This window comes from Pantherophis guttatus, chromosome 1 (assembly GCF_059756535.1).
Source record: "Pantherophis guttatus breed Tessera chromosome 1, ASM5975653v1, whole genome shotgun sequence".
NCBI classification, from domain to species: Eukaryota; Metazoa; Chordata; class Lepidosauria; order Squamata; family Colubridae; genus Pantherophis; species Pantherophis guttatus.
Window position 1 is genome coordinate 96,316,264 of NC_142063.1, and position 21,349 is coordinate 96,337,612.

The 21,349-nt window shown below is 37.2% G+C and overlaps 1 protein-coding gene and 1 long non-coding RNA gene across 9 annotated transcripts in view; one reads left to right on the plus strand and one right to left on the minus strand.

Moving 5' to 3' along the window:
* LOC117665351 (uncharacterized) overlaps positions 1 to 12,213 on the plus strand; it is a 42,693-nt gene extending 30,480 nt beyond the window's left edge. The window contains exon 3 of the long non-coding RNA XR_004591321.3: positions 11,449 to 12,213. This is a non-coding gene — a long non-coding RNA (uncharacterized LOC117665351). The remainder of the gene's footprint in view (positions 1 to 11,448) is intronic.
* The window catches only part of TEAD1 (TEA domain transcription factor 1), a 206,602-nt gene that overhangs the window by 63,573 nt on the left and 121,680 nt on the right, over positions 1 to 21,349 (minus strand). The window lies entirely within an intron of this gene.

The following is a 21,349-nucleotide window of genomic DNA, read 5'->3' on the forward strand; positions in this document are numbered from 1 at the left end:
TCTTTTTGCATAATGGCATTTTCCCATTTTTAAAACTCTTTTGCTATTTGTAGATGGGAGAATCCAATAAGCGAATACCTAGGTATCATTGGATTTTTTTCCCCCTTGGTTTTGTCCAAAAATTGTATTTCAGCTAAAACAGTTCTGGCATATGGGAAATTATTTTAATTGTAAACTATTCAGATGGCTTTTGTTTATGACCACTCATTCAGCAACCATTTACACTTACAATAGGACTGAACGAGTGATAGTTATGACTGGTCTTCAGAGTTCTGACTGTGCACTGCCCCCGTGGTCATGTGATTACAATCCAAGCCCTTGGTGCCCAGGTCATGATTATAGTATTGAGCGATCACATGATCACAAATTTTTACATTCCCTTCCAGTTTCCCACAAGCAAAGTCAACAGGGAAGTCGCAAACACATGAGGTCCTCACTTAACAACTCATGTGGTCCTTGTTTAACCATGACAACTGGGCTTACCAGAACTGCCGTTGCTAAGAGGCATGATCACCTGACATCACAAATCACTTAGCAATAGCAACTCTGGTCCCAACTGCCACTGGAATCCGAGGACTACCTGTATTAAAAAGAGAGAACAACGGCAGACAAAAAGCTGAAAAAAATTCAGACGCAAGCTGTTACAAAGTGGAGCAAAATTCTGTCACTAAACAATGTGATTATTGAAAAATACAAAGCTTATATAACTCTTTATTTATTTTCATGCCTTTGAGTCAGTGTCAACTCCTGGCAATTGTCTGGACCATTCTCGGCAAGTTTTTTTTTTTTTTTTTAAATAAGATTTTAGGTTAGTCATTGCCTCCTTCCTAGGGCAGAGAAAGTGACTGCCCCAAGGTCACCCAGTTGGCTTTGGGTCCAATGTGGGACTAGAGCTCAGGGCCTCCTGGTTTCTAGCCTTCTACTTTAACCACTATAGCAAACTGGCTCTCTACATTTAAATTTAGCTTACAACTAATATTAAATCACATTTTTGGCTTGGCTGTGACCACCTGTTCTAGGATGCCCCTCAGCACTAAAGAAGTTATATATTCTACTAACTGCAAAGGGCTAGATATTATATCAATAAGAGAATTCTGAAAACACTTGACTCCAATCAAGATTAGCAGGAAATGTTACTTCAAGACTTCCATTTTACTGCAAATTCAATTATCCACAGTAAATAAAGTTAACAAGGAGGCAAACAGCAAATTCCCAGGCCACAACATTGGTTTAACTTCACTTCTTTGTCTTTCCATCAGAAGGGTGTTTCATTACATAAAGGAAGTCCTTGACTTATAGCCATTCATTTAGCAACCATTACAATAATTTAAAAAGTGAGTAACAACCAGTATTCACACTTACAACTGTCACACTTACAACTGTCATGATCATGTATTAAAATTCAGGCACTTGGCAACAGGCATGTATTTACAATGGTTGCTGCATCCAGAATGCAGCATACCATTTGCTGCATTCCCAACCCATTTCCAACACGCAAAACTAAATGGGAGAAAATGGGACTCACTTAATGGCCTCAGTGATTCATTTAACAAATCTGGCAGAAAAAAAACCAAAATTGGAAGCAACTCACTTAACAACTACCTTGCTTAGCAAAAGAGATTCTGGTCCCGATCATGATCATAAGTTGAGCACTACCTGTAGGGGCAATTATCTCTACAAAGAAGCCCATCTCCTCAGCTATGCCCAATCCAATGTTTCTTATATTTCTTCCTCCCAGGACCCCTGCCCTCTTCTAAAAATTATGAAAGACGAGAATTTCTATTTTCATATGTTCCAGCATCATAGAAGATTCCAATTCATGTTTTTGGGGCATATATTTTGGGCATCTTATTCATAATTAGTGTTTTTCTTTTCATAGTTGGTTTCTATTCATGAAGTTGATATTTTTGAACCTTATTTTCAATTAAATCAAGCTACTGTTATTGCCTTTCCAAGTGAGCTTTTCTCCTTCGCAATTTTAATTTTTAAATACTATGGATTTCATCAGAATTCTTTTGAAATGCTTTCGGACTATGGCAGGGCAACACAATTTTATCTTCAAATCCAGATGTTGTTGTTTTGCTGATTTTCAGTGCATGTTCTAGTAGTGTTTGAACCGGTGGTGTTTAAGAGATGCTTCTCAGTAGCATCATTTGAAAAGTTATTTTAAGATAACCACTTAGAGTATAGCATTCAAAAAATTTAGCATCTCAGTCAAAAAGGGCTGAGCTGTTTAGCATCAGAGAAGAAGGGGGGAAAAATACTTTCCTTCAAGCATTTATGTGCGTATATTGAATTGCCATGATGAGGGAGGAAGACATTTTAAATCCAAATTAGCAAAAAAGAAATCACTGTAGGCAGGTCAACAGCAGTTCATACAGTTTCCTCTGCTAGGTAAGAGACTTGCTATTTAAAAGCCATGAGCAAAATCTATTTTACGCCTTCACAAAAATAGTACAGCATAGGCAGGTGTTAAGTCATCCCTACAGCGAGTTTTGAAAGCCATCCCCTTTCTGAGCCTTATGGAAAAGCAGGGACTAAAAGCCTGTGAGATTGGGCAGCCCTTCTCAGCACAGGCTGTGTTTTGTTCAGACAAGCTTACGGCAGAAGGTCATGTGACACGGGCCAAATAAACAGCATCTGGGGATTTTCAATTACAGACCTTCACCCAGCATGCCTGCACTGTAATCTCTACCAGATGAGGCTCAGGCCTCACTATTTTCAATAATTCACACACTGTGTACACATAACATGACAATAAGGGCATTCATGCAACCGCCTGATTCGCACATCAAAGCTCCCAAATGGCCAGCTGTAAGCATGCTTACTGTTGAATAATTCATTCTTTTCACAGGCTTGAAAAAACGCTCAGCAGGACTTGGCAAGCTTGTCTTCTTTCCTGTGCGGTATGCTAAACTCACATTTTGAAAGAGGTACAACCCCACTCTTTCTTTAAAAAAAAAAAAAGAGGAAGAAGAAAAAGGAACTGGATATTCAAAAATTTCATGCGCATTTGCAAATGGTTGTTTATATATATATTGTAAACTACAGTTTCAACTAACTAACAATAGTAATAAGAGAAAGAAAGCAGATACAAAACAACACTGTTTTCTGAGGCAGGTGTTTAATATATATATATATATATTTAAAAAAAAGCCTTTTCCTGAAGGGTTTTCTCCTGTATAAATGAACGGGTACCAAAAAAATAAAAACAAAATAGACCCTGCATTTCCTGGAGCCAAACAATTTTCATGCTTGAGAAAATTAATTTTGATAGATCCATTTATTTTGTTCTATAGCTCTACCTTTAAATAAATACCTCCATTATCCAGGAAGGCAATCACCAAACCGCTCCCTTGAAGCCAACCTTCAAAAAGGACTAGATTGATCATTTCATTTTCCTCCTTTGCGCTTTATTAGAAGACTTTTACAGGCTTTTAAAAAAAAATGTGCAGCTATAATTTTAATTGCCAGAACAGCATCCTTAAACAGCCTTTATCATGTTTACTGAATTATGGTAACTGTTTCCCTGAGCTACCAAAGCAGGCAATCCTTTGCTTCATTATATCAAGTTTTCTTATCTGTCAATCAACCCTAAAACCAGCAGGATCAGCTAGTCATGACCTCCCCTCATAGCAAACACATGCTGTTTACCAGCTGTGGGTTGTGTATTTTTACACCCTTTTCCCTATCCTTCGGAGTGGTTTCCTCTTAATCACAATAATCCCAAAAGTGCTAAAACATATCAATCGGCTTCTAAGCCCTGCCTACAAAAGGCAAATGGGCTTGTCCAGCCACAGCTGATGCTTCATTCAACTGCAAATCGGATTTAGCAGCTACAAGAGATTTAGCATACCTGGAGAAATATTGAGGGTCACTCTTGCACAGTTAAATTAGCTTATATCCTTCTGCCTTACTGTTTGGTCTTTGGGGGATGGGGGGGTGTTATATTTTAATTTTTATTTGCATTCCTTAGTTGAACTGGAAGGAAGTGGGTTTCTTTTACCACTACTGGTCTGATAGTCAAATACATGTTTAATAAATTACGTTCAGATTTTTCATTCTGACAGCACTCATAAAAAAGGCATGAAATCCCAGCGTGTTTTTCCTGTCAAGTAATAACTATAGTGGGTTTTTTTTATATTATACCAGAATGTTTTCATTTACTGTGCACTTAAGCCATGAAAATTTATTAGTTACTACATGAAAGGTTATTTAATAGGATACCACGTGAGCTGATGCAAATGATATGTATCTCGCTGTCCATAATAGTATTTGGAATAAAAGACATTATTAATAGAACAGTTTCTGAAACTAGGATTGTCAGCCATCCCTTGGCTTTGTCACTTTTTGTGCTCTACTCCCTCAAGACAAAATTGCTTGAAAAATATAAATAAAGTGTAGGAAGAAATATCCTTCTGGGTTCAGCTCCAAGTGGGGAAAAAGACACTGGAAACATGGAGACTGCTTGGAAAGATGGTTTAATGGTGGACAGGATCACATGGTTTGAGTTCCTGAACAGAAAAGGGGGCGAGATGCAGCGAGTCCCCGGGTTTTATGCCCTCTCTGGCTTTGAACTTCCTGGGGCCCAGAAAGAGTATCCTGATTGGTTGTCAGATTCCCAGGGGGTGGGGGTCTTAGCTAGCCTTGCTGGCTGATGTAATCTTCCTAGGTGCCATGTGGTGAGTTTCTGTTGCTAGATGGGTCCTATTGTGTTAGTTTCTGTTGCTAGATGGGTCCCATTGTGTTGCAGATGATGGTCCATTGTCAAAGATTGAGTTTCTGCCTCTGCCCCATTGACAAAGGGTAGGGGCAGGAAGATGGGAGCTGCTTCGTTTTTAAAACATGCTTCTCCATTTCCCCTCAAGGGAAACATAATATTCTGCCTTTTTAATATTTCCCAAAATATTTCATTCCTCTAGGAAAGGGGTGGATGCTAACTTCCTACAAAAGGAATTTATCACAGAACAGATTTAGAACTCACTGATTCCCAAATTCATAGTCTTTGGCCAACAATGTCATTCATCATGATTTTATCATTTGAGAAACTTTGTTCTCACTGCAATCCATCCTAGGGTTCAATATATTTAATCCTAATCTTAATCACTGGGAGTATCCACTCTTTTGGGGGTGGGTGTTGAATTATACTTCTGCAAACCTATATTTCAATTTAATCTCTCCACTCTGAGGAATAAGATATAGAATTGTGGTTTAGGGGCATCTCAACTTCTATATTCACTGATTTAGATTTTCAACACTTGTAATAGTATTTGTTTTTAAATTTAAATTAATCAAATCCATCCAACATATATCTACCTACATATATCTATTTAGTGATTTCTCACAATAATAAGACACCGCAAACAACAATTTGGCACCCATCTGTGCCTAGACAACATTCTGTCTGTGTGTTTGTGTCTATATATGTGGCCTATGTTTCATTTTAGAAAGATCACAGCTACCATTTTTACTACTACAATAACTACCAAAATACAAATCATTTAATGAGCTCTATTTTACTTCCGATATTTTTTTTTATACAGAACATCAACTTGTTTTAAGCAAGTTCCCTCCTTTCAAGAATTAGGAGAAAAAACTCCATTTTGGACAGAAAAGCCTTAAAAACGGATACAATAGACTTGAGTCTTGTCTGTCATGCATGATGGATGAGCTAAGGGGATTAAAATAAGTATTTGCATCAGAATAGGTAAAAATTAGCAAAACACAATTTCATAGTAGGTGGTTTCAGTTCTAATTATTGAGCAAGGAAAAAAACAGAGGCCTTTCTTTATGAGGAATTATGATTACCCTATCGTTTTCAGCTATAAAAGTTTTCTTATCCAAATTAGTCTTCCCTACTCTGTTCCTCTCCAGATGTGCTGGATTCCAATTCCCATAGTGACACTGGCCAAGAAAAGTAGCATGGGAGTTCAACATCTGGAAAGCAAGATATTTGAGAAGTTTGTTCAACTATTTTATTATCTCTCATAATTAGATATTAAAAGGATTAAGTGTCAAATGATAATCTAGAAAATGAACAAATTTATTTCAGTTGCACCATGGCATAAAGAAAACGCATAGTATTTTGAAATGGTGATATTAGACAGGTGTTTGCTCCTGAGAAAAGTGAATTATGTACCGTATGTACATAAGTCCATTTGTCACCCTGTCTAGAACTCAATATCTTCTTGAAGAATAAATTCAATAATAGTAAACCGCAGATTCAGTAAAATACAAGCAGATTAACTCTGTGCTTAAGAATTACAATTAGCATATCATTCTGCAGGCCATATTTGGCCTACAGGCTGTATGTTTGACACCCCTGGTTTAGAATGAAGACATTTGGGTGTTTTTGCTCTATATGAAGGATTTGGAGAAATGTGACATAAAAAATTCAGAAACATTACTGTGGATTGCAAGATAACTTTGATCTTTGTTCAACTACTTAAATAAGGAAAATGGGATGAACATGGTTGACTGGAGGATGTTGATAAATGCAACATAAGAGATAGGAAGAAATTGAGCAGAGATATATTTGATTCCCACTCGGAAACCTGACACTAATAGGTCTTGGTATGATGGTTCAACACTTATGATGACTCCAGATTAGAGAAAAGAGATTTCTTTCACTTGTATATACACAACTCTGAAACAGCAACTAAAAAGGGGCTATACACATTGCTTCAGTTTTCAGAGAGATAGCTGTATTAGGAACTGTGGACCCATGCCATGAAGGGTTTTAAAGGTGATTACCAACACCCTGAATTGCACCCAAAAGCAAAATGGCAGCCAGTACTGCTTGCAGAGCACTGGCATTACATAGACCATACTTGGGACCCCAAGAAGTACCTGTGTCTGTTGCACTCTGCACTAGCTGTAGCCTCCAAATGCTCTTCAAGGGGAGCCTCACATTGTGCTGCAACAGTCCAGCTGTTATGTCCTGGAAGGGACTAACGGACTGAGGCAAGACGGATCTGAAGGCTAACAGATTTATTAACTAACAGTAACAACTAACAAAACTTGGCTCTGCTCAGCTGACAGAGATAGAAGTGCGCCGGCACTTTGACAGTTCTTTTATATTCCCCGCTGGCAGTGTCTCAGCCAATCAGGAAACGCCGAAGGGACTGCATCAGGGGCGGACCATAGGGCAAACAGGACACAGCACCAACCATGAGATGATTAGGGCTTGAATGATTGAGTGTAAGGACTCCTGATGCAGGACAGGCTGCAACTGGCACACAACCTGAAGTTGTGCAAAGGGTTAGCCATGACATTACAGCTACATTTGCAAACTTTATAGTTTTCTTTGAGACTTTCTGCCCGAACATACATCAGCCATAGACAGGCAGCCTGAGAATGCATATTTGGTTTCTTTTCATTTAGTTCACATGATCCAGGACCAATTTTCAAACAGTAAGTCTATAAAAATGATGTTGATGTATATCAGGGGTGAAATCCAGCAGGTTCTGACAGGTTCTGGAGAACCGGTAGTGGAAATTTTGAGTAGTTCAGAGAACCGCCAAATACCACCTCTGGTTGGCCCCAGAGTGGGGTGGGAATGGACATTTTGCAATATCCTTCCCCTGGAGTAGGGTGGGAATAGAAATTTTGCAGTATCTTTCCTCTGCCATGCCCGCCAAGCCATGCCCACCAAGCCATGCCCAACAGAACCGGTAGTAAAAAAAATTGAATTTCACCATTGCTGTATATGGATGAAATCTAAAACACATGAGAGAAGACAGAAAAAGGTAGAAAAAAAAGAGGATGCTTAATTTTGCTTCTGCTTAGTCCCTTTGACTCTTCATGACCAAATGGAATGCTTAGTTCCTTAGACTGTCTTTCCGGCCACTTCTTTATGTTTTTTTTTTGTAAACTCGTGCTTGTGAAATCTTGGCTCTTCTGCTGGCTTGTTTTTCTATTGCCCTTCTTACATTAATACTAACAAGCAATGTGACATCACATCTATGGCCAGGGCATTCTTGGTAACTTTCTCTCCAGATTGCCAGATTTACATAAATCATGAATTTATAAAAAGTACATCACAGTGGTTTATATCTCAACATAATGTGATATAATAGTACTAGCTTGGTGAGCAAGTCCATATTTTTGTATTTGGGGGCAGGGAGGCAATTTATGAAAGTAGAATAAGAAGCAATGGATGGAAATTTATGAGCAACTACCGGGGGGGAGGGGAGTCCAATAACTCTTGTGTTCTCTCAAGAGATGTCTTAAAGGCATGATATACAGTAATTCACAGAATGAGCAGTCAAGAGTACTGTTACTCTCTATATGGTGTATCTCTCTTCCACTCGCATTCTCTTCAACGCAGCTCTCAAAGCCTTGGCGTTAGCTTCAAATCTTGACAAGAACTGATATTTTAAGATGACCAAAGAATTCCATTTCAAAGATTTAGAAAAACTCTGTGATGATGATGAGAGGAAAGCTTGTGAAAGGATCAGGAATAGACAATGGAGTGTTCATAGCAATCATGTTTGCTAAAGCTACTGTAAGAGCTAACTTGGAATTAAATGCAAACTTCTAGGCAGACATTTACCCATATATTTGTTGATCCAGTTGTATAGTTCTTCTCATCTTTACTTTTATTAAAAGTTTTGTTGTCATTTCTATAATGTTCCAAGACACAACTCTCAAAAGTGTTCACTTCACAGACTGAATAACTGTTGCAACATGCAAGTTTGCTTGTGTTTTAAATTTAACAAGTTTATCAACAGAAACAGTGCAGTCAAAATTGAAATAATATTTTGCCCATTTTATCTTTTCACAAAAAGGAAATAGATGGCTTTCTCTGTAACTCTGTAAGTGAAGAGTTTCTATCTAGATCAGTCTAAGTAGATAAGCTGCCTTAAATAGAGCTTGCATATAGTTCCATTTTGCAAAGTATTTATTGCACCATCATCATAGCCATTGTCTATCCACTACAGGATGAAGGGCTCTTCTCAGTGGTGAAATGTAAAATTTGTTACTACCGTTCTGTGGGCGTGGCTTGGTAGTGGGGATAATGTGATTGGGTGGGCGTGGTCAACTTTTTTTTTGCTTTTAAAAGGCTCTGACGATCCCAGTTGAGCTGCGCGATCATCAGAGCCTTTTTTTTAACTTTTAAAAGTACTTTTACTTTTACTTTTTCTTCGACCGAAGAAAAAATGCTTTTAAAAGTTTTTTTTAAAGAGCCTTTGATGATCGCGTGGCTCAGTTAGGCATGAGGGGTGGGCAGGGATTTTTTGCTACCGGTTCTCTGAACCACCTGCCATCATCGCTATCGGATCGGGTAATCCGGTCCGAACTGGGAGCATTTCACCCCTGGCTCTTCTGCATGTTTCCAACCAATATGGTCCTGAGCTTTCTTTTGCCAATTGGGCCCGCAATACTTGCCGATGTAGTCGATCCATCTTGTTTTAGATCTCTTTTGTGGATGCTTTTTAATCATGTGGGATCCATTCTATTCTTTGGAGTAGTTATTTTTCTCAAATCCTCGAATTCTAATTTGCACACCATGTGCTCTGTTGCTGAACTTGCTTGCCTTCTCAGACACAAGAATTATCCTCAGCCAGTCATTTTATTGCTTTGGGCTCTGCAATCAAGCTCAACTTGAGTCCATAGCCATTGACATAGCTCATGCTTTAAAGAAGCACTGTCCTTACTGCATCTCCAACAAAATGCTGTTTTTGACAATCCTTTTCTATACACATATAATGCAGGGGTGGGTTCTACTTACCTTTACTACTTGTTTGCAATGGGAGCGCGCATGTGCATTTGCTTTGCTCATGTGCTTGTGCTTCTGCAGAAGTCCCTTGATGAAGTCGGGGGGGGGGGGGGCGGAGCCTCCTGCCAGTTTTACTACTGGTTCTATAGAACTGGACAAAACCGGGAGCAACTCATCACTGATGTAAACATTCTAAATATTATTTTGTATAAATATTTTGTATTTTGTATTGTATAAGTTTTAATTTGAGATCCATTGACCCTATTGCTACAGTAGTTAAGACACTCCCGTTGTCTAGGCAATATAGGAAGATCTTATTCTTTATACCTTTCATATCTGTAAACTGTTTAGAGAGGGCTGTAAAGCACTATGAAGCGGTATATAAGTCTAAGTGCTATTGCTATATTTTATAGAACATTTCTTCCACTCATGTTTATAAAACATGATAGTTATATAAAGGTATTAGAAACTTATATGTACTTGAATAACAATTGCCATAGATAGCAATATATAGAATTGTAATTATTTACTATTAGAATGATACATATTACTTTTCTTTATTGTGTTTTTTCAATTTTATTAAAAACATCTATGTTTTTCCCCTTTGATAATATATGTATTTTTATCAATAGCTTTGTGCTTTGCTTTTTTCCCCTTTTTTGTTATTTTAAAAACAATACAAATAAATTTTAAAAGACAACAAAGGTCTCTTTCCAAGAGACTTATTGCATAAGCTTTTTTTTTAAATTGCAGACTGATTATAAAGTATTAGAATATACTCTAAGCTACTTTCCAGGGCCTTCTATTAAAAAATAAGGCGCATTTAATCAAGTCTTCAAATTTCAAGCCATATTCATATTTACAAATAACAAACCCAGTAATTTCATTTTCCAGAGAAAAATCAAGCTGATGACACAGATATCTGCTTGTTAATCTGTTCTAATGTTAAACCACACAGGTTAAAAGGAAAACCACGTTTTAAAAGCTTGCTTTTTTTAAGCCTTGTTAGAGAATATATATGAAGTTTCAGAGTTCAAAATTCTTAAACACCATAGCTTCATTATCTTTTAATGGTTTCATCCAAAGAAAGTGTGAAATGCTTGTTGAGAACACATTGCCTTACGTTGCATACAATATTAGCCAATTCCCAGTCACGTCTACTTATCTAAAAGGAGAACTAACATCCTAGTTTTTAACGGGAAACAGAAAAATCACCGAGAATCAGATGAAACAAATACCTCTGGAGCATAAATTATTAATACTTCCACAAGTATTTAGTATTCACAAGTATTCCAACAAGTTGGAATTAGAGGCTGAAATATGTGCTACATCTACCCACAATTTTAACCAGACCAATTACATAAAATAAAAAAAATAATAATTTGAATCAGAACTTTACCAAATGCATCAACTACTTCAGTTTGGACATAATACACTGATTTTGGCTTATTGTTCATTGTTTTTCTCTCAGTTGTTTTTGAGGAACAGAGGAATTTAAAGTAACAACAGTTTGTAATCATGGTAGAAATCACACAAAAGTAGTGCTAAGGGAAGGGAGAAGGTATGGACACACTTAAAATAGACACATCTGACAACAACAACAACAACAACATTATCCCCAAATCAGGGTACTATCACTACCTTTCAGCAATCCTTCTCCCAAATAACTATTGTCAGACTTAAGGAAATCATGTAATGCTATTGTGTCACGTCTTTTGTCTTATTAGGGAACAATTGGAAGAGACAGTCAGGAATGACGGCTTTCAGGTGCCAAGCCCTCTTTCTTCATAACATTATATTCTGCCCTACATCTTTTATTGAAAACAAGCTATTCTGGAAAATACAAAGAGAAGATTTCAAATTACACCTTTGTCAAGCTAGATTGCTTTGAACCAATATCTACCATTCTTCAGCCCAAAGGATCCGGAAGCAGGTTTAAGTTAGTATATTTAATGGACTGCAAACCTTGTTTGGCTCAGGGATGACCTATTCTAGTGAAATTATTTTATAATAAAGAATTAAATGAACAATTAAAATGGGAACATGAATGGATTTGGGGGGGGGGGTGCCTTCAAGTCAATGTTGATTCCTGATGACTGCCTGGATTAATCCTTTCAGATTATGTGACAAGATTTTTGGAAGTGATTTCTCACTGCCTTCTTGGGGGTGGGGGCAAGTGACTGGCCATCTAGTTGGCCTCATGCCTAATGTGGAAACAGTTTACTCATTTCTAGCCTGGTGATCTGTCCCCGTCCACACACACACACAAACACAGCCAGCCGAGGGTTAAGAAAGTACTTGGCACGCACACAGGTTGTTATCTTAAACTTGGCAGCAATATAATCACCGTCTGCCAAGAGCTTTTACTGCAACAGATAACATAAAATTACATACGCATTGCAAATAGTCCAGCAAAACAATATTCCTTTCGGCAGCTTCAGACGTTGTTCAAGTGACTAGCCAAAGTTCGTTTTTGTTCGTCATGGAGTCTTACCAGCCACCACCCTCTCTTATATAGTCTCTGGGGTGTGGTCCAGTGACTCAGTTCTAATCCCTAGCACGCCTCCTTAACTGCTGCAACCATTTATCACGCCTTCGTTGGCATGCATCCAGGAATGATGGCTCTCCTTCGCTCTCATCCGAGACACCTGGCTCCTGGCTAATCTCCTCTCCCTCGGCCGGCACCTGAGACAGTGCCAGAGGGGAGGGGCCTGGAGAGGGAGGCCTGGCTGACTCCTCTTCCTCATGTTCGGAGCTTTCTTCCTCCGATGAGATAGGCTCAGAGGGTGGGGCCACAACACCTGGTGCCTTGATCACTACACCAAAACTGGATCTCTTGAATTGAATATAGAAACAATTAAGAAACAACATATGATGAAAATCAGTCTTCCATCAATAACAATGAAACATCAAAAATTAATTTTCAGCTAAAGGCAAAGAATTCCTCAAAAGTACTCTTTTGATAGCCAACACTGAACAAGTTATTGTGTTAATGTTGCATATGGGGCTGGAGGGGGGAGAAAGCAAGGTAAAAGATAGTGTAAGGGAGTAGAAGTAGACATGAGTAAATATTGGGTATTATAAAAGTATGTGTTTTAAAACAGCATTGTCCTTAATAAATTTCCAACAACATGCTGTCCTACACAATCCTTTTCTATTAAAAAAAATTGTGTCGAATAAATTCTAAATATTATTTTTGTTGTATAAATCAAGAGTTTAAAAGCCGTTGACATAAAAGCCGGGTAGGGGACCTATCAGAGCAACTGGGTGTGACCTTTCCTGCTGGCTTCCCCATTGACTTTGTTTGTGGAAAGCCAGCAGGGAAGATTGCAAATGGTGATCACATGACGTGATAAGCTGCAACTGTCATACGTTCATACCAGATTGAGATCACATGATCATGGGAATGCTATAATGGCCAGAACTTTGAGGATTGGTCATGAGTTTCCTTTTTCAGTGATGTTGTAACTTTGATAGGTCATCGAATGGTTGGTTAGCAAAAACTATCTACCCTTTATTTGTGTCATTTTCTACAAACGTCCTTCTGAAAAAGCCAGTTCATGCACAAGCGTCTAGACTAAATCCTCCTAATTTTCATCTCTGTTACTGTGCTATTTCCTCATTCCCCTTTTTTATGTGCCATGAAGCCAGGGTCAGTTAATAGCAACCACATAGATAGATCTTCTCCAGAATGAACTGTCCCTAATCCGGCCCTTCAGGTCTTTCAATAGTACACAGACTGTTGTAGTTGAATTCATTTCCTTGTTGTGAGATTCATTCTTTCCTTCCCTATTTCTCAACATAATGGACTTCTCCAGACAAGTAGGTCTTCATTTAAGGCAGGGCTGTGAAACTCAAGGCCCAGGGGCCAGATCTGGCCTATGGGGTACTTAGATCTGGCCCGCAGGACCACCCTGGAAACAGTGATGGACTGGCCCATGGTGCTTCTGCCAGCGAAAATGGGCTCCTGAGCTCCGTTTTCGGCTGCCATGGCCTCCCGCACCCCCCTGACAGTGAAAACAGAGCTCAGGAGCCCATTTTCGCTGGCAGAGTGCTCAAGCCACCACCGGTGCCCCAGACAGGAGTGACATCAAGCTGGCCACGCCCTCCTGGCCACCCCCACCCTCCTGAGGTAAAACACAACCCTGATGCAGCCCTTAATGAAATCGAGTTTGACACCCCTGATTTAAGGTGTCCAAAATTAGACAATTTAAGTTTAGTCATTTGTGCTTCATATGAAAATTTCCGATTGATTTGTTTTATGATCCATCTCAGGAGTCATCTTCAACACCAACATTCAAAAGCATCGGAATTATTTCTATCCTGATTTTAATCTTTTGAAGGAGTAGTTGGATCCTGACATCTGATCCTCTTTTCAAAAGCCTTATTGCTATTGTACCAAGTGGTACTCTGTGGCATATTTCTTGACTGCTCGTTTCTTTCCTCTTGATAGTTGAACTTAAAAAGCAGCATTATCTACTAAATTACCTAGGTGGCACATGATGCTCATAGCATTTTCATCTGGGAAGCTACTCATCATGTGTATTACACTTCCTTTTGTCTACTTTTTAATAATGTATTTGTATATTTGACTGCTAGGAAATGGACGTTGTCTTACCTGAACGTCCCTTCTATGCACGCTGCTGGAGAACCTCCCTCTTCTGGGACAATATCTTTCAACTCTCCAGAAATTGAGTCCTTTGTAAGACTCTAAGACTCCTTAGAGTCTCCTTTCTCCCTCTTTCTCAGCTTGATGTTCTAGCCTGGCAGCTTCATTCTTAATGACCTAATGAGGCAACCTAATTGTAGTGGGAAGCTGCTACCTCACCTCAAAGGCCTTTGCCACCATTCATTGTTTCTTCCTATTCTTCCAAATCAACTATCAAAGCCTTAAAGGAATAAATATGCTCCTTGAAAGCAAAGAGCTTATTACTCCAGACTGAGCAGTGTCATATATATGGCACTCAATCTAATATATTGAATACCACAACATCCCTGATGGCTCTTTGATTGCAGTTACTTGGCAAGATTTATTTGGCCGAGAATCAAGTTCCTTAAGAGTATCATAGGGAGATACTTTCTGGCCTCCTTGTTCTGCTGCTGAAACTGGAAAGATGTTTTAACTTTTGAAGTTGTCTTCCTTGCAGTTTATAAAGGAGCATAAGGAAGGAAGCATAATGTGTGAGTATATTTCCACACACCATTCCAATAACCATCAGCAAATAAATGCTTTAATATAATAATAGAGGCAGTTACACTATTTTCAATCTATTACTCAATTAATTCCTTTTAAGGCTGCACAGTTTTTCACTCAATTCAATTGAAATACATAACCACAAACCAGATGTAGCGGAACATTAAAAATCTGATTTAGTTACAAACACTTTTTATCAATAATCTTTGACAATCTGAAGAGAATCCACTGAAATCTTGCCTGTGGTTTTACTATCAAGCTAAGCACTGAGAAATATCAGTTTTCTTTATAAAGTATCTGCCTAAGCTACCTGAGGTCCCTCAGCAAGTTCTACTTCCTTTACTTTGCATGTCAAGTTCATACGGTGGTGAAATGAAAAGGCACATATTAAACATGATTTTAATGAAATCCTACAGTGTTTCCCCAAAAAGAAGACCCTATCTTATATTTTTTTAAAACCCTGAAATTAAGCGCTTGGCCTTATTGCCATGTGCTCAAAAGCCAGATTGTGCTCATTATCAGGGGATGTCTTTTTGGGGGGGAAACAGGATATGTCTTTTAAGGTGAACACTAGCATTGTTGCTGCTAAAGTAACATGCCTGCTACAGTTTTAAAGCCTATTAAAATAAATATGTTCAAATTGTTAAAATAAACTGATATTTGGATAGTGTGGTTGTAGTTTTTAAGCATAAATAAGAACTGATATTATCATGGATTACATCTTGGTAGTGATGGATACATCAAAATTTCTAGAACTGTCTTTTAGTCTTTGTCTTTACACGTTACACCATCTTCACCATATTACATTACAGCATCTTATATTTATTTTATTTTTATTTATTTTATTTACTTGTATCCCATCTTTAATATTTTTACAAATAACTCACAGTGGCGAACATATCCAACACACCTTCTCCCTCCTCCTATTTTCTCCGTAACAAAATACCACTTGCAACATAGTTTAACTCAGGGAAAAAAATCTGTGTGTGGACATTTTTATGTGTTCCATTATTTAAACCCTACTCATGCAGCTGTTTCCATAGTTTGTAAATGTTTCATTTAAAATATAATCATTTTTATGTTGGTACCCCATTTATTTCAAGATTAAAAATATTTAAAAATTATTCTATTCTATTCTATTTCCTCTTACCACTATTCCGACTGGCTAGAGTCTAATGTAGTCTACACCGTCTGGTCAATTATAGCATGGAGGCTGGGGACCAATTAATGCCATCTATAAAAGCTTGAATCATTCTGTCAATTAACTAGAACTAACTATGTCATCAGATATATTACTAGTGAGCAAGTCTATTTGGTTGCAATATGTCTTGGAGGAGTGCAGTATCAAATGAATCACAATTGACTTGGACAACTGCTAGCATAATTTCAGAAGATGAAAAGACAAATGGGGTAGTTATTAGTGGTCCCCTGAGGAATTACGGCCAATTGTAATGTGCTAAGCCTGCACTAGCAGGTGCCCTCAGCACAAATCAGGAAGAGGGTTAAATCAATATTTTCAATTTCTTTGGATCAATTCAGTGTTTGAACAAGATGGAAACTTGTTAGCAATTGGCAGAATGTGTAAATGAAAAGTCAAACTTATTATTTGTTAAAAGGGAACGGGTGCACTGCATCATGCCCTTGGCACAAAGTAACGCTTTCATGATCTACTTGCTTGGGCATTCGCTGAGAATCAAGCAGTTCTTAAATTTTAATAGAGTGCAAAAGGTTAGTTGCATACACGTTGACAATTCAAGAGCTTTAAAAATGATTGAAGTGTCAATAGGAATGTTTTTGAGGTGTGACAACAGAACAGTTATTAATGATTAGTGCAAGAACCAGCAAGAAAAAAGAAATACTTGTCTGCTTTAAAGAAGAAGAAAAAAATCCCTCCTAGGAACACAGCATAATATCTTAAATACTTTTCTACAGGGAATGGAATTGAGAAAAGAGAAGTTTTCTTTCTTTACCAGTAAAACTTTATAAGCAAGCCCATGTGTTCACGTAATCCTGTTAAACACTTAAGGACTTTTACAACTGAAGTTCCTAAGGCTATGAAATCAGGTAATTAATTTGGTTTTAAATTAAAAGTTGACCCCAAGAAAACAAATGAGCATCACATTTTGACAAATGATAACCAACACAAATTCTGAACAGCTCTATTCAGAAATAATCTCATTAGCACAGTTTAATTTCTACAAAGTGGGAATACATCAATTTATCTATGATTTCATTAATGTGTCATTTTATTTTGTATTTCATTTCAAAGATCTAACAAGAGCTGATTGGGTATAGGAAAATAAAATTTACTTATTTACTGCAAATTTAGAATGCGATGCGTGATAGTGCAATATCGGGTTTTCAATTTCAATTATATAGAATGTAAAGGGTGTATGTTTGTGTTTTTATTTTTATAGTTATAATGTACACTGAGACAACATTTAATTTTGTTGTACCATGTGCAATGACAATAAAGTAAACTATAAAATATAATAGAATGAGATCCCCCCCACACACACTTTTGGAGTCATCTATTTTTCCAGACAGGAAACATAAAATGACAAAAGTAGATATATGATGGCTTTCATCATGGACAAACAAATAAACAAATTTAAGCATTTTTGAGCACTAAAGTGATTCACAAGTAAAGACTTCAGGTGTGCCCCAGTGTAATTAAAAACTGCATTAATTAGAGCCTGTCTTCTCAAGTGCATAATGAATTATTCTCAGTAGACAAATATTAATATGTTTCTCTTTTTTTAAAGGGAAAACAATGGGTTGGATCTTGAAATGTACAGGATAAAACGCTGCAAAGCCGCTTCTGGCTGGGTTGGACTTAAACGGCAATTCCTGCTGATTTACCTACCCTGTTGCAATCCAATATAAGCCTTAACATTTTGGGGAAACTTCCCCACAAGTATGTTGGGCGTTACTGATCATCATCCAAGTGAGAGCAACTAGTAGTCCCATGTCCATCCATTAAAGGATGACGATTTACATTCATAGACAGTAATTCTAGGTCATTTGTCAAAAGTGCTGTTTAAAAAAAGCCATGAAATTCAACAAGTTTTAACTGTTCAATTGTAAAGAAATCTGAAAAGTCACTCATTTTTTTAAAAAAGTACTTTTTAATGGACATGCAAATAAGGCTTAATTCCAAGCTTAAAGCTTGTGCAGTCATAGCAAAACATAGTGTTTCTTTAGTTAAACAAATATTCCCCTCAGTAATTTAGACCTGATTATTTTAACCTTTGCCAGAATCAGCACTGTCAGGTGCTGTCAGGTGCTGAGAAATGACTAAAATAATTAGTGTTTCAGCCGGTATCATGAGAATGCACATGTTTTCCTGGACAACTGTTTTAAATTTGCATAGAACAGTTTTGGATGTAGAACAGCTGATTCACACTCAGAACCAAAAATTGATCAGTGGTGATTATATAACTGTGATCAACTTTAAATATGATGTTCCAATAGAGAAGAAATGCAGCCAGAAGAGAGACAGAGAACAAAATGGAGGGGAAAGGCAGGGAGAGGGAAAAAAACAACCCTTGCCTTCCTGTAACTTTCAAAAAGTTTTCTGCCTTGCTGCTTGTTAAAGTGCAAGCCAGCCACACATTTCACTAATTAAATATTTTGTCTTTGATTCAACTCCATTAACTCCTGAGAACTACATGGACAAGTCCTGGTAGTTTTCTTTAGTATGTGAAGGAAAGTATGCCAAAGTGTTTTGCAATTACTTTCTTCCAAGATTTATTTTTTAAACTTCTTACGAGTCTTGGATATATTGGAGCTCTCCCATCCAAATACAGATCAGACTACTTAGCTTTCTTATGAACCAAAGTTCATCACATTTTACTTCTTCCTCTGGATTTTTAAAGATTAAGGAAACACAAACTAATACTAAGTTCAACCTTGTTAAAAAAATCACATTTAAAACTTTTGATCCTCCGATAACCTTACAGGGGAAAAAATTACTTCCCTTATTAAACAAGGCTTACCACATTTTTGTAGATAAAAATGTTTGTAACACTGCATCCTCAGCTGTTTGCATTTTGAGCTGAAGTAGACCTCTGAATAACATCGGTGTTATAATTTTCCTTCTTTCCTGCTTTGGATCCAATAATATAGATTCTCTTAACCTTTAAAATTATCAGTTTATCAGGCTCATGTTTTTTGCACTGAGGTTCAATAAAAAGAAAAGCAGCAGGGGAAAATGTCAAATTTGAAACTAGCCTACGCATTGACCAAGAAAAAATCAATGACTTGTGTCTCCTACTTTGGATAGACACACCCAATTTTTATCCTAGAAAAGCACAGAGTATTCTATTCCTAAGCCAAAGAGTTAATTGACTCAATTATCTACTGTATAAGAAGCTATCAAACAAAGGCACAGAGAATAATATGAACATACAGCTCTTTAACAGCATCACAAGAGTTTACTGTTTAACAATGGTACTGATCAAGAAACAATTGGAACAACTGTTTCTTCCAGTTGCCACATCATAGGAAGAATGCATAATTAAATTGAGAACTGCCTGTCCAGTCATAAAATGGATCTTTTGTAGAATGATAATGTAGAATGATATTATATATATATATATATATATTATAACTGTCAAATGAACAATTCCACTTTGTCACAGCCTAATTTAGATTTGGTAAAATCGACTTCACCAAGACCTAGATAAAAATAAGTATATTTAGAGCTAGCACTTTGACTTTTAAAACAATTTGCATGATACATAAAGATTATTTCAAAACAGAACAATTTCAAGGCTTGAAATTGAGAATATTACAATAATTCTAAAAGTAATCAGTTGTTTTGCACAGATAAAGAATAAGAAACTCTGGAAATCTATAAAAGGATTACAGGTAATACCACTCTGCAAAGAAAAATGTAACTGAACTTTAAGTTTTAAGTTTCTCCGAATGAGGTTAGTGAAGAAATTTGATACAGACTTTTTAAAAGTTCATGTACATAAATTATCATTTAGAGCACTTTTATCTACTGTACATATTTGTGGTCAAACTAGAAGACTGGCTGGACAAGACTGCCCTTCATAGAACTTACAGTATTTCAGCTGTTTTTCAAAAAAGCCTTTTTTCTCATATGGATGATAGTTTCTCTCTGTATCTTTCAATTTCTTTGTAAGATATTCCTAAAATTCACCTCTGTCATGATTGTGTGCTTCATTTCACTTTACCAAGCCAACTGGGTCCAACTCCAGGTGATTGCATGAACAAACAGACTCCATCTTACTGACCACCAGTGACAATCTAGAATTTTTTTCATTCTGCTGAGCTTCTTGATCCTATTTATCCACTTTTGCCACATTTAGTATTCCATAAAATGTATGCTATAAGTATAATTTTTTTTCAGGGTATAAATTTCAAGTTAAATGTCCCAAAGGTGCTTTTTCAGGAGGCCACTGGACTTTCTTGTTTTTTCATTTGAAGACCTTTCGCTTCTCATTCAAGAAGCTTGTTCAGCTTCAAAAGAAAAGGAAAAAAAAAAACAAGAAGTCCAGTGGCCTCCTGAAAAAGTACCTTTGGGACAACCATGACCTGGATGACTGAGAATCTCTATGGACTTTTAGCTATACAATTTGGGATGAACACCGTTTGAATGGTGTGGGAGTAGGAATGGTTTTCCAGAGAAAAATTGCTGACTACAGGAACCAGGAGCACTACTCAGGTGACCCTGAGGACACAGATAAACCTCCAAGTGCTTCAATGACTCTCTAAAAGGATACCAGCTGTCTGCAATGAATATAAATTCTTCCACTCCCCATTATCCTGTCAGAGCTGAAGAAGCTTCTTGGATGAGAAGCGAAATGTCTTCAAAAGAAAAAACAAGGAAGTCCAGTTGCCTCCTTTGGAATAACCATGACCTGGATGACTAAGAGTCTCTACAGACTTTTTCAAGTAAATACATATTTTTAAAAAATCTAGAAATCAAGCAACCAGCAAAAACAAAACAAAACCAACAACAAACCCCTGAATACGCTTATAGATTTGCATTGTTGAGAATTATTTAGATGACTCTTTGACAGTGAAGTGTATATTGTTGCTTCCTAACAATTACTAATTGCCTGACATACACAACAGCTATACAAGAATGCTGGAATGTTTTTTCCTATCAAGCAACATCATAATGAAAGCTTCCTATTTTTTTGCTTTATAGAAATATTAATAGAGTAAGAAAGCATATAAGCTCAACAGCAGTGACCTCAAACACAAAGCAGCTATCAACAGCTTAGAATAAGCCAACATGTTCTAAACAATGTCATTCAGAGATCTGATTAACTCAAGATCTTCTGTAAAAATAAAAATGAAAGACACTCAAATACAGTAGCAAGCGGTCAAACCATATTTAAGTGAGTAATATTTAAGGCATGTTTGTGTCTATAGGTATGTAAGGATAACACAACTAA